At 43.3% G+C, this 13228-nt stretch overlaps 1 protein-coding gene across 2 annotated transcripts in view; it reads right to left on the bottom strand.

The window, feature by feature from the left end:
* Positions 1-13228, bottom strand: part of UBAC2 (UBA domain containing 2) — a 167725-nt gene that overhangs the window by 26498 nt on the left and 127999 nt on the right. The window lies entirely within an intron of this gene.

The following is a 13228-nucleotide window of genomic DNA, read 5'->3' as shown; positions in this document are numbered from 1 at the left end:
CATGGCGAATCCCTATTGGGGCCGTTGCACTGGGGTAGGGGAAAACCCTGTAAAAAGAACAACAGGATTCAAGTTTGGCCTCACTCTTCACGCTGGCGACAGGCTCTGGGTAAACTGTTCCAGCTCCCTGTGTTTGGTGGGTGAGAACCAAGTATACTGTGATCGCCGTGCTGAGCCGTGGAGTGAACACTCACACCTGGTGTTTAGGAAAGGCTGGTGGACGAACCACTCTTTGAATGTTGGCCCTTTCATCCAGAAAGTCAGGATTTAAGACATCTTCACCTTTTTTTTTTTTTTTTTTTTTTTTTTTTGAGGAGGGGAGAGGGGGGTTGGCTTTTATTTTGGTAGAGAATGGGACCACTCAATCTTTTTTGTGAGGAGGAGGTGAGGGGTGGAATGAGGGAGACAGTAGGCTTCCTACATGCCCAGCCTGAGGTTGGGAACATCTGGCATAGGAAAATTAGACTTATCTCTTGCTTTAGGCCTTTTTACTCTCTGAATTTACAGTAAACGTTGAATACAAGTTATGGAAAGGACAGCATATGATAAGAATTTCAATATGGTTTCCTTGATATACGAATAAAAAAGCATCTTTCAGTATGGGGATTATTGATTTCTGAAGTATATCTTTTGTTTCTCCCCTCCTTTATCTGACAATTTTTTTGGTTATTTTTCCTTCTTAACTTTATTTTTTACTTCCTCACTTGAGGATTTAAAAAAAAAAATTATTTTAGAGAGGAAGGAAATGAGGAAGGGGAAAGGGAGAGAAACATTGACTGGTCGCTTCCCACATGTATGCCTACCGGGGATTGAACCCACAACCTTGATATGTGCCCTGACCAGGAATTGAACCTCGGACCTCTCAGTGTATCAGATGGTGCTTCAAACAATTGAGACACACAGACCAGGGCAGTTTCCTCCTTGACTTCAGCTCTGCGCAAAAATTATTAAGTAAAGTAAAAATTAGAATTAGTTCTAGTACTTGTTTCCAGTATATGTTCTGACTAAAGAGGTAAAATTTGTTATTAAAAATGAGATTGGCGATTACTCAAGATTTCCGCTCTCTTTTTACATCTCCTTCCCCACAGAGGTCATCCATTTTCACGTCTCAGTGATCATCTCTCATTCCCCTACTTGTGCTTCAATAAGCTGGTGCCGGGCGGACTGCTATTTTCCTGTCAATATTAGGTCAGCATTGCCCGAAAGCCTGCAGACTCTTTTGGTCTCAACACACCACTCACTGTCACTTAAAATGTATAATTTTAAAAAATCTCAGTACCGATAATCTGTGCTCTAATCTAGGGCAATTCTGAAGAGCCACTGATTCTTCCTGTGAAGGGTGTCTGTCACTGTCTGTCCTTGTCCCACTTTAAGATTAAACTGACAGCCTCTCGGATGACATCACTACTACTACTACTATTATTGCCCCAATTCAGTCTGCACACCACTGCAGGTGAGACTTCATTACGAGCCCTTCCAAAAAGCCGGCCTCAGCTGAAAATCGTTCTGCATCACATTTACTCTAGTCTATAGTGTTTTGAAGGTCCTCCCAAACCAGCCCCATCATAAATTGTTTCTGACCTCTCCCCTTCCTGCTCCTCCCACTCACCGTGTCCCTCATGTATTGTGGACAGTGTCTGCTCAAACTGTGCCTGTCACCCAAAATACCCTCTCCTATTTCTTCTGACCATCCGCCCCTTGCCAGTTTGAACAGGGACTAGCTCTTGTTCTGTATCTGTAACTGGTTTCTTTCTGGACAATCCAAATCCTATTGCTCTCCCTCCCCACCCGAGCTCAGTCAAACTATAAAACGAGAAGCTAGACTAGAAGATCCTTAAACTAACGATGATATGCCTCTTCCTAATCAATATATTAAAGAATCACTTGAAGCCAAGCAGTTCTCTCTCAAAAACAGATCTTTACTGTTCCAGTAGGAACCTTGTGGCCACCACCAGAGCTGCTGTGGGGGGATTCGTAGGCAGATACTGGACTGGACTACCTCTATTACCGTATTTTTCGGACCATAAGACGCACTTTCCCCCCCCCAGAAGTGGGGGGAAAAGTCCCTGCGTCTTATGGTCCAAATATAGCCTACACATATACTTTAAAAAAAAAGTTTTTTACTTGCCCAGCTCTGTGTGGTCTCTGTGCTTGCCCGGCTCTAAAATGGTTCTAAATGCTGCTGTTTACTTTACAGGGTTGATTACATGTGTTTATGACTGTGATGTTGGGTTTTAATGCACATAAAATATTTTAGGACACTATCTGTTTCAGAATCTTTTTTTCTTCATTTCCCTTCTCTAAAAACTGGTGCGTCTTATGGTCCGGAGCGTCTTATGGTCCAAAAAATACGGTATATACTCTCTGTACTACTCACTGGTGTTACCTGCATAGATTAAGGACTTCTAAGGAGCCTGGAGCTCCCTGAGCAACCACTCTACTAGAACTGCAGTGGTGGGCAGTTAATAAATTTGGAAGGCCGATAGGAGAAGGGAGATGCTGTGCAGTGGCCTCTCAGCTCAAAGCCACAGACTGCGCCTATACTTGCTACTCCCTGCCCTGGAATCTAGTTTCAACATGGGCACAACACACCACGCATTGTCACTTAAAATGTTTAATTTTTAAAAATCTCAGTACCGATAATCTGTGCTCTTATCTAGGACAGGAGATCATGGCTCACTACGTCAGAAATTCCTAGGCTCCTGCTGCTTTATTCACAAACTATGTCTGTAACCCACTGCCTCAGGCTACAGTGTCTGCTTCTGGGGTTGTTCCCTGAAAACCATGGATTCTCAAGATGATCAGAAGAATTTTCCTGAGAAACTCAGGGGTACCCCAAGTGCTCTATCATGCATTAGAATTGTTTTCAAAACCCATAAGGACGGTTCTTTTGGAGTCAGAAAACTTGTAAAATAATTATGAGGATGATTTTTTTTTTTTTTTAATATACCCTGGTTTAACATTATATCTGCTTCAGGTACATTTCTAAATTCATTCATAGTTTTAAAAAGTGATAAGGGAAAAAATTATAAAAGGCATCGGGATGGCTTATACCTTCTAATGTCTCCAAAAACCACGCACATCATCATTTACTTGCTTTCTTAAACACCATGAGATTGTACCACACTCTTCTTTCTCATGAAGATACCAAGGTAGGATGGAAAATAGAAGTGATTTTCTCGAGGTCACTTAATGAGTCAGTCTTGGAAAGGGATTAGAATTTAGACTGATCCTATCTGTGTCAAAAGGTCACTCTGATCAACTACAAGAACACCAAAAAGGTAACTGTAGCTTCTTCAAGCAGGTACCAATTGAGATAAACAGCTCACCTTTAATTTCACTTGAAAATAAGTCCTAGCACCTGATTTTCATTTAGTTAGCAGATTTTTATCAACTAAGCACTATTATCCCACACCTGATACCATGCACTTCATATTTGTAAGAGAAAAGAGTCATAAAAGAGCTAGCTCTAACTGATTAGATTGCTTTGTTGACAAGGCAGCACAGCAACTTGACGATAACTGTTTTTAAATCAAATTTCTCCAAAAAGTGAAAGAGCAGACAAAGCTAAAAAGGAAAAGTGCTAAGAAGTGTGCCACATGTTCACATGCTGTTCTTAAAGCAGCTGGGGTTCATAACTGAGAACATGCTCCTCTGGATTCAAGGTGGACTCCTTTGCTTCTTCCCCCAGCCCCCTCACACACACACACACACACACACACACACACACACACTCGTAGGTATATGTATAGTTTTCAGGCTCCACTTGGAATGAACTTCCTCCAGATACAATTTCTTGACCCTCATGGTTGGGTCAGGAGCTTATCTGGAGCAACACTTGTAATATTTTACTGTAACTGCCTCCTTGAGAGGAAGGATCACGCTGTCTTGTTCATTGTGGTGCCCTCAAGAGTCTGGCCAGACATTAAATACCTTTTGTGAAAAGGATGTTAATGGAAATTATATGTTGGCAAGGTCAAGAGGTAAGAAGCTTACTCAGAGATCTGGCTAGATGAAGTGGCAATGAAAGAAACTGGTTTGACGGTTTGGCACCTATTGCATAAACGTCTACTATGTGGGCCTTGCTATTTAAACACATTGAGGGACAATCATTACATGCTGCAGCACGGATGGACCTCAAAAGTACGATGTTCAGTGAAAGAAGCCAGTCATAAAGAACCAGATAGTGTATGATTCCATTTATATGAAATGTTCACAATAGGCAAATCTATATAACCAAAAACAGATTAGTGGTTGCCCAGGGCTAGAGAGGTGGAAGTACTGGGGAGTGGTTGCTAATGGATACAGTTTCTTTTTTTGGTAGAAAAAGGTTCTGAAATTGAATGCAGTGGTGATTGTACAACTCTATGTCTATACTAAGAATCACTGATATATACATTTTAAGTAGGTGAATTAAATGTTATGTGAATTCTATCTCAAGAAAGTCAATTTAGGAATCTAAAAATTACATTGAGTATCTGAAAGCACTTTTCATACACTAAAAATATTTTACTAAATTAAAAATACCTAACTAAAAACATTTGATTAATAATAGCTCTCATGATTTACAAGGCAGATATGACTCATAATAATACATATGTTCGATGTTACCTAACAACTGTTACTGGGGTGGATAAAGAGAGAAACAATTTTCACAGCCACAAAATGTTACTAAGAGAGGATGAGAGAATACAGAGAACTCATTTCAACCCAATACAGAGAAAATAACTGAAATACACGTATGAATAACGGTGAGCACGTCAAACAGATGGCTCAGTGATGATCATTCAGGAAACACTGGGCCACCCAGGAAGTGAAGAGGTAACGCAAAAATTAGTACCAACTGACTTCATGGCTTTTGACAAAATTCCTACTTGGCTTGTACCAAGCATGATGCATTCATAGTGGCTTCAGCTTAATTCTACTTCTAAAGTAAATGGGTATTTTACAGAAATACCTTATGGGGAGTTTTATCACCAAGTTTATGTTGCGGTGTATACAGGCATACTTTGCAGATATTGCCGGATCAGTTCTAGAGCACTGTACAATAAAGTGAGTATCGCAATAAAGAAGTCATTATCTTTTTGCCAGTGGAGGGTCATGCCTTCAATTTGTAAAAAATGCAACATCTGAGAAGTGCAATAAAGCGAAGCTCAATAAAACGAGGTATGCCTGTAACACCATTATCACTGTCAACCAACAGAGAAGATGGTGATCACACAGTAAGAGAGAATTCAGACTTCTTGGTAAAAAGCTGCTGGCTACATAATGTCCTAGAGCAGGGGGTTGGCAAAGTTTTTCTGTATAAGCTCAGATGGTAAATGTTTCAGGCGTCTTCAAACTACGGCCCGCGGGCCACATGCGGCCCGCAGAGGAGTCTGATCCGGCTCACCAGGTTTTTTGGGCAGTAAGCGCAGCCGAGGTGTTACAGTAGGAATTAGTAGTTCATATAGTCCGGCCCTCCAGCTCTCTGAGGGACCGTGATCTGGCCCCCACTTTAAAAAGTTTGAGGACCCCTGTAAATTTAGATTTTGAAAACGACATGGTAAAATCAAAGCTTTTATGTAGGACTTGAAGAAACAATGAAAATGTAAAAACCATTCTTAGCTTTGGGTTTGGCATACAGCCTACAGCCAACTGACCCTGGTTCTAAAGGTTGTAAGTTTTTAAGTGCAATAACCATACGGTTAGCTTCTAAATCAGGACTCTCTCTCAAACTCCCTGAAAGCCAGAACTCAGATGCCCAATAGGATAATAATAACTAATATTTGACAGATCTTTCTGGTATATAAAGTAATTATTAAAAAACTATTATATAGTGTAAGGATCTCTCTGGCAACCCAGGGTTGATCTCTTAACTACAAATTCCTTGCCTTTTCATTTTCATATCCTGCCACATTTCTGCTGTGAGTATATGGGTTTCTACAATGTGACTAGCAAAAGAGGCAAACACGTGCTGAGAAGCTGTGGAGACTCATGAAACAACCACTGCTCAGATGCTCATTATTCTATGTGATTCTAAGGACCGCTCTGGCGGTCAAATGCGCAGAGACTCTGCAAAGCTTGACTGTGTCCATTTACTATTACTCAGTGAGTAAGCAGGTGCCACCTCATCACCATGAATGTCTTGAAAACACTGGGAATCCTCAGCATCTTCCAACTGGTCTTCTTTCTCCAGTATCATCTTTTCAACTGATCGTTCAGATTATGGTCAAAGTAATCTTTCTTAGAAACAAATCTAACTCTTTTGCATAAAAGGTTTCAGTGACTTACTAGTTTTTGCAGGACAAAGGGAAAAAGAACTTTCAGTGTGGCATAAGAACCCTACGTCCTGACCTTGGCTTTTTCCCCAGCCTCATCTTTCTCTGCCTCTTCCTTAAGAAAACCCTGAGCTTAGTCAAATGTCCTTCCCACGCTGTGTCTGAAGCCCCTGTGCTTTTCCCTCAAGGTTCCCTGGGCCTGAAATGCCTACCACAACGTGGGCCTTTTCAGGATTCCCCTCAACCACACAGGGCTTCGCCGAGTCCCTCAGGGACAGCTAGAGATCTCTTTTTGCTGTATACAAATGCCCAGAGAAACCTAGCACTGAGTACTGACTCATCTGCCTTCCCCTGGTGGCTACAAACTGCCTGAAGGTCAGGGCAGTGTCACTCTCTCAGGCTGTACAATGAAGCAGAACTAAGAGAGACATAAATAAGTAAAACACACAGCTCCTGTCCTTTCAAGAGGTCATATATTACTTGATGAATGAATAAAACACAAACTCTGCAAAGTTATGTAACAGTCCTGGCAATGGAAAAATAACCCGCAGCTGCTGCAAATACCCAAATGACTCTGAGATGTCGCCAACCATGGAACCAGTAACCCAGTAAGTGAAAGAGGACTGACTCTGAGAGCAAGGAGCTGTTGAGAGCAGCGTTAACATATATCAACACACTGCCCCACATGAATTTACAGAAAAATGGGAGAACTAGGGGTGTGAACAAGAGATAAGAAATAGAAGTAAGAAACTCAGATTTTGTCACCATGAGTTCATGAGACAATTACCCGAGAGCTCCTGGGTAGTCAACTACTGTGTTCAGAAAGATCACATCACTGTGCTTGAGGATGAACTTAAGGACCCTGCCCGCTGACCCTGTCATCACTCTGCCCTCAAGCTCTGGATGAAGCAAGATCTATGGCGTCTCACACTGTTCATTGCCCGTTAGAGCCATGCACTTTGTACTAAGGTATATGATACCAAGCATATTAAAAATATTTTCAGTGATGCAACACCATTGTTGACTTTAAAGAACATAAAAGTGACTACACATAGCTGATCAGAAGAGAAGTCGTGCTTTTTCTTGCTCCACTTCCATACCATTACTTCTTAATGTGTTGTATTTCCACTGAAACTCACCTTCAAAAGTTTACCAACTCTTGCCCTGGCTGGTGTTGCTCAGTTGATTGGAATGTCATCTCATGCACTAAAAGTTGTGGGTTTTATTCGTGGTCAGGAAAAAACATGCCTAGGCTGTGGGTTTATCCCCAGTTGGACAGATACAGGAGGCACCCAAAGGATGTTTCTCACTCACATTGATGTTTCTCTCTCTATCTCTCTCTCTCTCCCCCTTCCTCCCTTTCTAAAATCAATCAAAAAAAAATTTTTAAGTGAACCTATTTTCACTGATTCTACCAGTCTTTTCCTAGTCATTGTCTCATCTTGTTTTTTTTTGTTTTGTTTTTTTGTGGGGGTAGAATGGCATCTGAATCTGTTGAATACTCATTCTTCCACTCTTCCTGAGACATTTGACTCTCCAGGCTCCCTTGCCACTGAACTTCCTGGTTTTCTCCTACCCCGCCTCCCCAGAATTCCTTTTCTTCCTCCTCTTAGTACTCTCTAAACACGGGTCTCAGGCTGTCTTTAACAGTTCACTTTATACTTATTCTCTCAAAGTATATCTATATACTTTCCAGCCCTGACTGTTTACCTGTATCCAGCTGGCCTCAGTACATTAATTCTGTAAATATTTATTGTACACACAGTCATTAATTCCTCAAATATGTGAGTTCCTACTATGTGCCAGGCATATAGTTCACGTACTGGCAGTACAAAGCAAAGTCTCCAACCACCCCAGGACACCCTTCTGGTCAAGAGGCAGGAAGAGTGAGTGCCATGAAAGAGACACCCAGGGGCTGTAAGAATAGAGAGAAACAGATCTGACTGGAAAACTGGAGAAGGCTTCCCAGACAAGATGATATTTGATGTGAATACTGAAAAGTGAACAGGAGTTAGGCAAGCAAAAATTGTGTGTGTGTGTGTGTGTGTGTGTGTGTTGGGGAAGCTGGGATGAGGAAGTTTGTTTTAGACAAAGAAAAGGGCAGATGTGATGGTACGGAGTGACAAAAAAAGAGCTACAAAAAACTGCAAATAGTTGGCACAGTTGGGTCAGAGATGTGGCTAAAAGGAAGGAAGGGGGAGAGACCAAGATGGCAACATAGGTAAACCCCTGAACTACTGCCTCACACAACAATTTCAAAACTACAACTAAAAGATAAAATGGACATCATCCAGAACCACAGGAAGGCTGGCTGAGTGGAAACTCTACAACTAGAAGGAAAGAGAAAAGCACACTGAGACTCACAGAAGCTGCAGAAGGCAGAGGTACGGAGGCACACACGAAGAGGTCTGGCAACTGAGTACGTGGCTGGCTTTCTCAAGTGGGAGGGACACAAAGGTCCTGACTGCTCTGAACTCCAGTTCCGGGCAAGACTTTGGGAACCCAGACTCACTCGAGGAGCAACACTCTTGCTGCTCCTCTCTTCTGGGATAATTTCCTTCATTCTCTCTGCCCATCCAAATCCTGCCCATCCTTCTAGTCCTAGAAACCTCTTTTCAGGATATGGTCCCACTGAGGGTGCTTTTCTTGGCTATCTTCTTGCTCTGGGTACTCCGATCAATATTTCAGTGTTCTCAGATGCTTATCCAATTCAAGTATATCTGCCCCACCTTCCTGAAGTGAAGAAAAGGACATGTTTTTCACTCTTTTGTGCCCACACAGTACCCGCCAGTCTTGGTCAAAGTCTCAAGTATCAACCGGCAGACTGGCTGTGACACCAGAGCCAAGTGAGGACCACAGGAGGTGGATGACAGAGAGCGAGAAGCACCTTCCAGACTGAGAGATGAAATATGACAGAAAGCATTAAAAAGAAATAGAAATTCATTGAAACAACACTTTAGCATTACTTTAGAATGCTTAAAATTACAAACTGCAGACAGATTAATCTAATGTAAGTAATTTAGTAACTGTAAGACTTTCTGATCAAATAAAGTCTCAGGGTTCTATGAAAAACATCTGAAAATCAACAGTATTTATTAATTAATTATTTTATCCTCACTCGAGGAAGAGCAAGAGTGAGAGTCAGAGCAAGGGCAAGAGCTAGAGAAAGATGGGAGGGGAACAGAGAGAGAGAAGGAGAGGGAGAGGGAGAGGGAGAGGGAGAGGGAGAGGGAGAGGGAGAGGGAGAGGGAGAGGGAGAGGGAGAGGGAGAGGGAGAGGGAGAGGGAGAGGGAGAGGGAGAGGGAGAGGGAGAGAGATCAACTGGTTGCCTCCCACATGCACCTGACCAGGGACTGAACCCAAAACCTAGGTATGTGTCCTGACCTGGACTCAACCTCAAACCTTCTGTGTATAGGACAACGCTCTAACCAACTGATCCACTAGGCAGGGCTGAAAATCAACAGTTTATAAACAAATAACAGAATTTGAGGTTGCCTACAATAAAAGATACAAGAACATTAAAAACATAGAGAGATATTTAAAAAAACATATAGAAGAAACATATAGAAGATGGAAACAGAAGTTCTAACTTTGGGTTAAACCGTTAATTTGATTGAACATTAAAATAAACTTGACACTGAGTTTTTTGCCAGCCAAAGCAATAAAAGAAAGAAAAGAAAATTACCAAGGAGCTCTCCTAACTGGGAGGCAGCCTAATGAAGCATCAGGGGCAGAGGCCTTGTGGTTGGGATGCACTGAGTCCCAATCCTGCACTCCCATAGCCAGGTGTGTGTTCCTGGGCAAGCCAGCACCCCAATCCTTCGGGACACAAAAGAACTAACTATTATATCTCAAGGCCGATGTTTGGGAGTAAATGAGGGAGGACCGAAGAAACAGTGTGCTCTTCACTCTCAGTAGACCAGTCAATGTCAATAAAGCCTCTGGCAAGAAGGAGTCCAGGTGTAGGATTCTGAACCCCATACCTGGTGGGGGCAAGACCCACCTTGGAAAATGGAGGAGCCTGCCAAGCAGAGGGCAGAGCCACAGACAAGAGGGCATCACTGCAGAGTTGTCTAACCCCTATGTACTCTCCAGAGATTTTGGTCTGGTTTATTTGCTCTATTTCATGGATTACTGGGCGGCACAACCTAGGCAGATTCTGTGGTATTCAAAGGGTCTGTGGTGGGGAAAGACACTGTGGAATTTGCAGCAAGCCATAAGGGGAAAACCATGGGTTAGATCCTGGAGCAGGGGTGTGCAGAGAATGATACACTTTTGAAAACCTGCTACTAGATCCTGGGGACAGGGTGTGCTTGATCCTGGGCATAAATTAAGCATGTGGGCAGAAGTATGAGTCCTACCAAGGTCAGATGGACCCAAAGAAGTCCATCCTCAGATGGGAGTGGCACAGGTGAGCTGCAGAGGGAGGTATGCCAGACTATCATGTCAATCACCTCTGTTGCACCAAAACCTCTTCCTCAGTTCACACCTCCTGCATGGGGGTGGGACCCTTGTGACCAAGTGACAGAGAGGAAAATGGCCAAATTTGGTTCATAGAAGGGTTGGCTCAGTAGACAAGAGAAAGCTGAAAATGGACTGCGGCTGGCACTACAGGTCCACTCAGGGTGATTTTGAAAGACAGTGATGAGGGAAATCCTCCCAATGGACAGAGTATTTATTTGGTCATCCACTTGAGTGGAAAGAGAAGTAGTCTGAGGTAATGACAGAGATGGATTCACTGGACATGGTAAATGACTTGGTTGATTGTTCAGGGGACTGGAAGGTGGCGGACCTGAGGAAGAGGCATGTGGACCTGGCTAAAGGAATGGACATGAAGCATGACATCTGTATGAGTGATTAATGTCTATCATGGACGTGCAGTACAGAAGAGAAGGAATGAACTACTCAGCTGGTGGACAATGGCCAGCCATCGGCCACCCCAGTGAACAGAGAACCATGGTGGCAGTGGCGGAAGCTCTGCACAGGCCCCACTCTCTAAGGAAAATTAGGTACAGACAGCAACAGAGACCAATGCTGAGCCCAGTACACCACCATCCCTCAAAGAGAATGAGCACCACTATCTGGGCGTTTGCAGAATGCTTGCTCTACTGACCAGGGTGCTAAATCACATCAGACAACAAGGCCCTCTTACAGCGAAATGGGTGCAGCAGTGGCAAGACTGTGGAATATATAAACCATCTCGCGTACCATACGACTAAGGAACTGCCAGCTTTGCCACACCAGTGAGACAGCCATTTGAATGTGTCAGTGAAATACCAACTTGGAGACGACCCTACAAGATGGCACTCCAGGCTCTAGCATGCAGTATAAACCCTAAAAACCCTACTAGGTCCCCAACAGTAAGAACACACGGGTCTTGGAAATAAGGACTGGAAGGAGAAGTGACCCTGAGTACCCGCTCTCTCAGTGCCCTGTTTGGGGAATCTGGCTTCTTACCCCTGGCTCCTTAGGTTTACAGAGCTTGGTCCACAGGAAGGGAGTCCTTCCATCAGGAGAAAAAGCAAGAACGCCATTATATTTTAAGTTACAGCTGTTAACCAGTTATGCAGTTTCTTGTGCCAAATACCAGCAGGTGAGAAAAGAAGTCATTATCCTGGTAGCAGTCATTAACCCTGATCATCAAGAAAAGGTGTGGCTAGGGGCACAAAAACAGGGAGGGAAGACTATGTGCGGCACCCCGGTGATACACAAGGGTGTCTGTTGTTACTTAACCGCTGGCTCAGTTTTACAGTAATTGGACAAGGGCAGCAGACCCAGACCGAGAAGGGCCTTTTGATCACAAACTCAGATCCCACAGGCTATGTGTGGGTATGTGTCACTTTCAGCAACTAAGCCTTCCAGCCAAGAGTGAGGGGATCTCCAATGAATAGTAGAGGAATGAGTTGATGATCAGTGTGATCATGAAACCTGCTGAGGCAGAAGGGGATGTAGTTTATCCTATTAACCTTCCTCTTGCAGTTTTCTCCAGGAAAGAGTGCCTCTGGAATCTTGGAAGAGCTACTTCAAGAACTTACCAAGAAGATCCGAGAAGCACATGGGGTAGGTGCTGTGGTCTGCTGCCCAGATCCCCCACCTCCCTCACAACTGAAGTGCTCAATCTTCCTGCTGCTTGGGGTGCTAGAATGCCACAGTTCTCAAGGGACATGCCCCCTGGGGATGGTGTCCATCCCAGGACAGCCAGTCAGCCCAAGGTCTGCAATCTGCACCCAATGACTGGTTGGTGGAGGTTTAGTTTCAGATCCTGTCTGAATTTGAGACAACCTGTAGGGGCTCTCCCAACTCCACAGCTTTCCATAAAATTATCTCAGGCCCTTTTAGTAATTGTTGTTCAAATTTCACCTCTGTCCTCACCACCCCTGCCCCAGAGACTCCGATCTTGATAGTGTTCTCGATAAACTTCATGCATAAAAATTCTGTCTGGGGACTCCAATCTGAGAAATACCACTTTCCTGCCTTGTTCATGAGCACAAGAGCCATAGCTATCTAAAGAGGGCACTCCTCCCAGATATTCTCAAGGTAGCTCAGTGGTATATTCCCCCAAATCTGCTCTTCTGATGTTGGTGAAATGGTGCTGTCACCGATCTATCCTGTTATCTAAACAAGAAATCTATGCTACTAAACAAGAATCATATGGTACTTTGTTCTCTCCTTCATAGCTCTAGGTTCATTCTACCTGGAAAATATTTATACTCACCACTACTCAGTTTTTCAGACACTGATCATTCCAAGTTCTCATACTTTTCATTCTTCTCTGTTTCCTTGAAGGATCTACCTTTTCCTGCTAAATATAAGACTTAGTCTATAGCCTATGTTCACCTTGGATGTAATTTTCTTACAAACTCACTTAGCTCCTTGCTTTCATCTCTCAACCCTACAAAGTTGACTCCATGATCTACACCTCCAGCTTTGACCTAAGAGAGATGACTGAGCTTCATATTTAACGACAT

Source organism: Pipistrellus kuhlii, unplaced genomic scaffold (assembly GCF_014108245.1).
Source record: "Pipistrellus kuhlii isolate mPipKuh1 unplaced genomic scaffold, mPipKuh1.p scaffold_m20_p_3, whole genome shotgun sequence".
NCBI classification, from domain to species: domain Eukaryota; kingdom Metazoa; phylum Chordata; class Mammalia; order Chiroptera; family Vespertilionidae; genus Pipistrellus; species Pipistrellus kuhlii.
The sequence above is the reverse complement of the archived record's forward strand: the minus strand, read 5'-3'. Positions and strand labels throughout refer to the sequence as shown.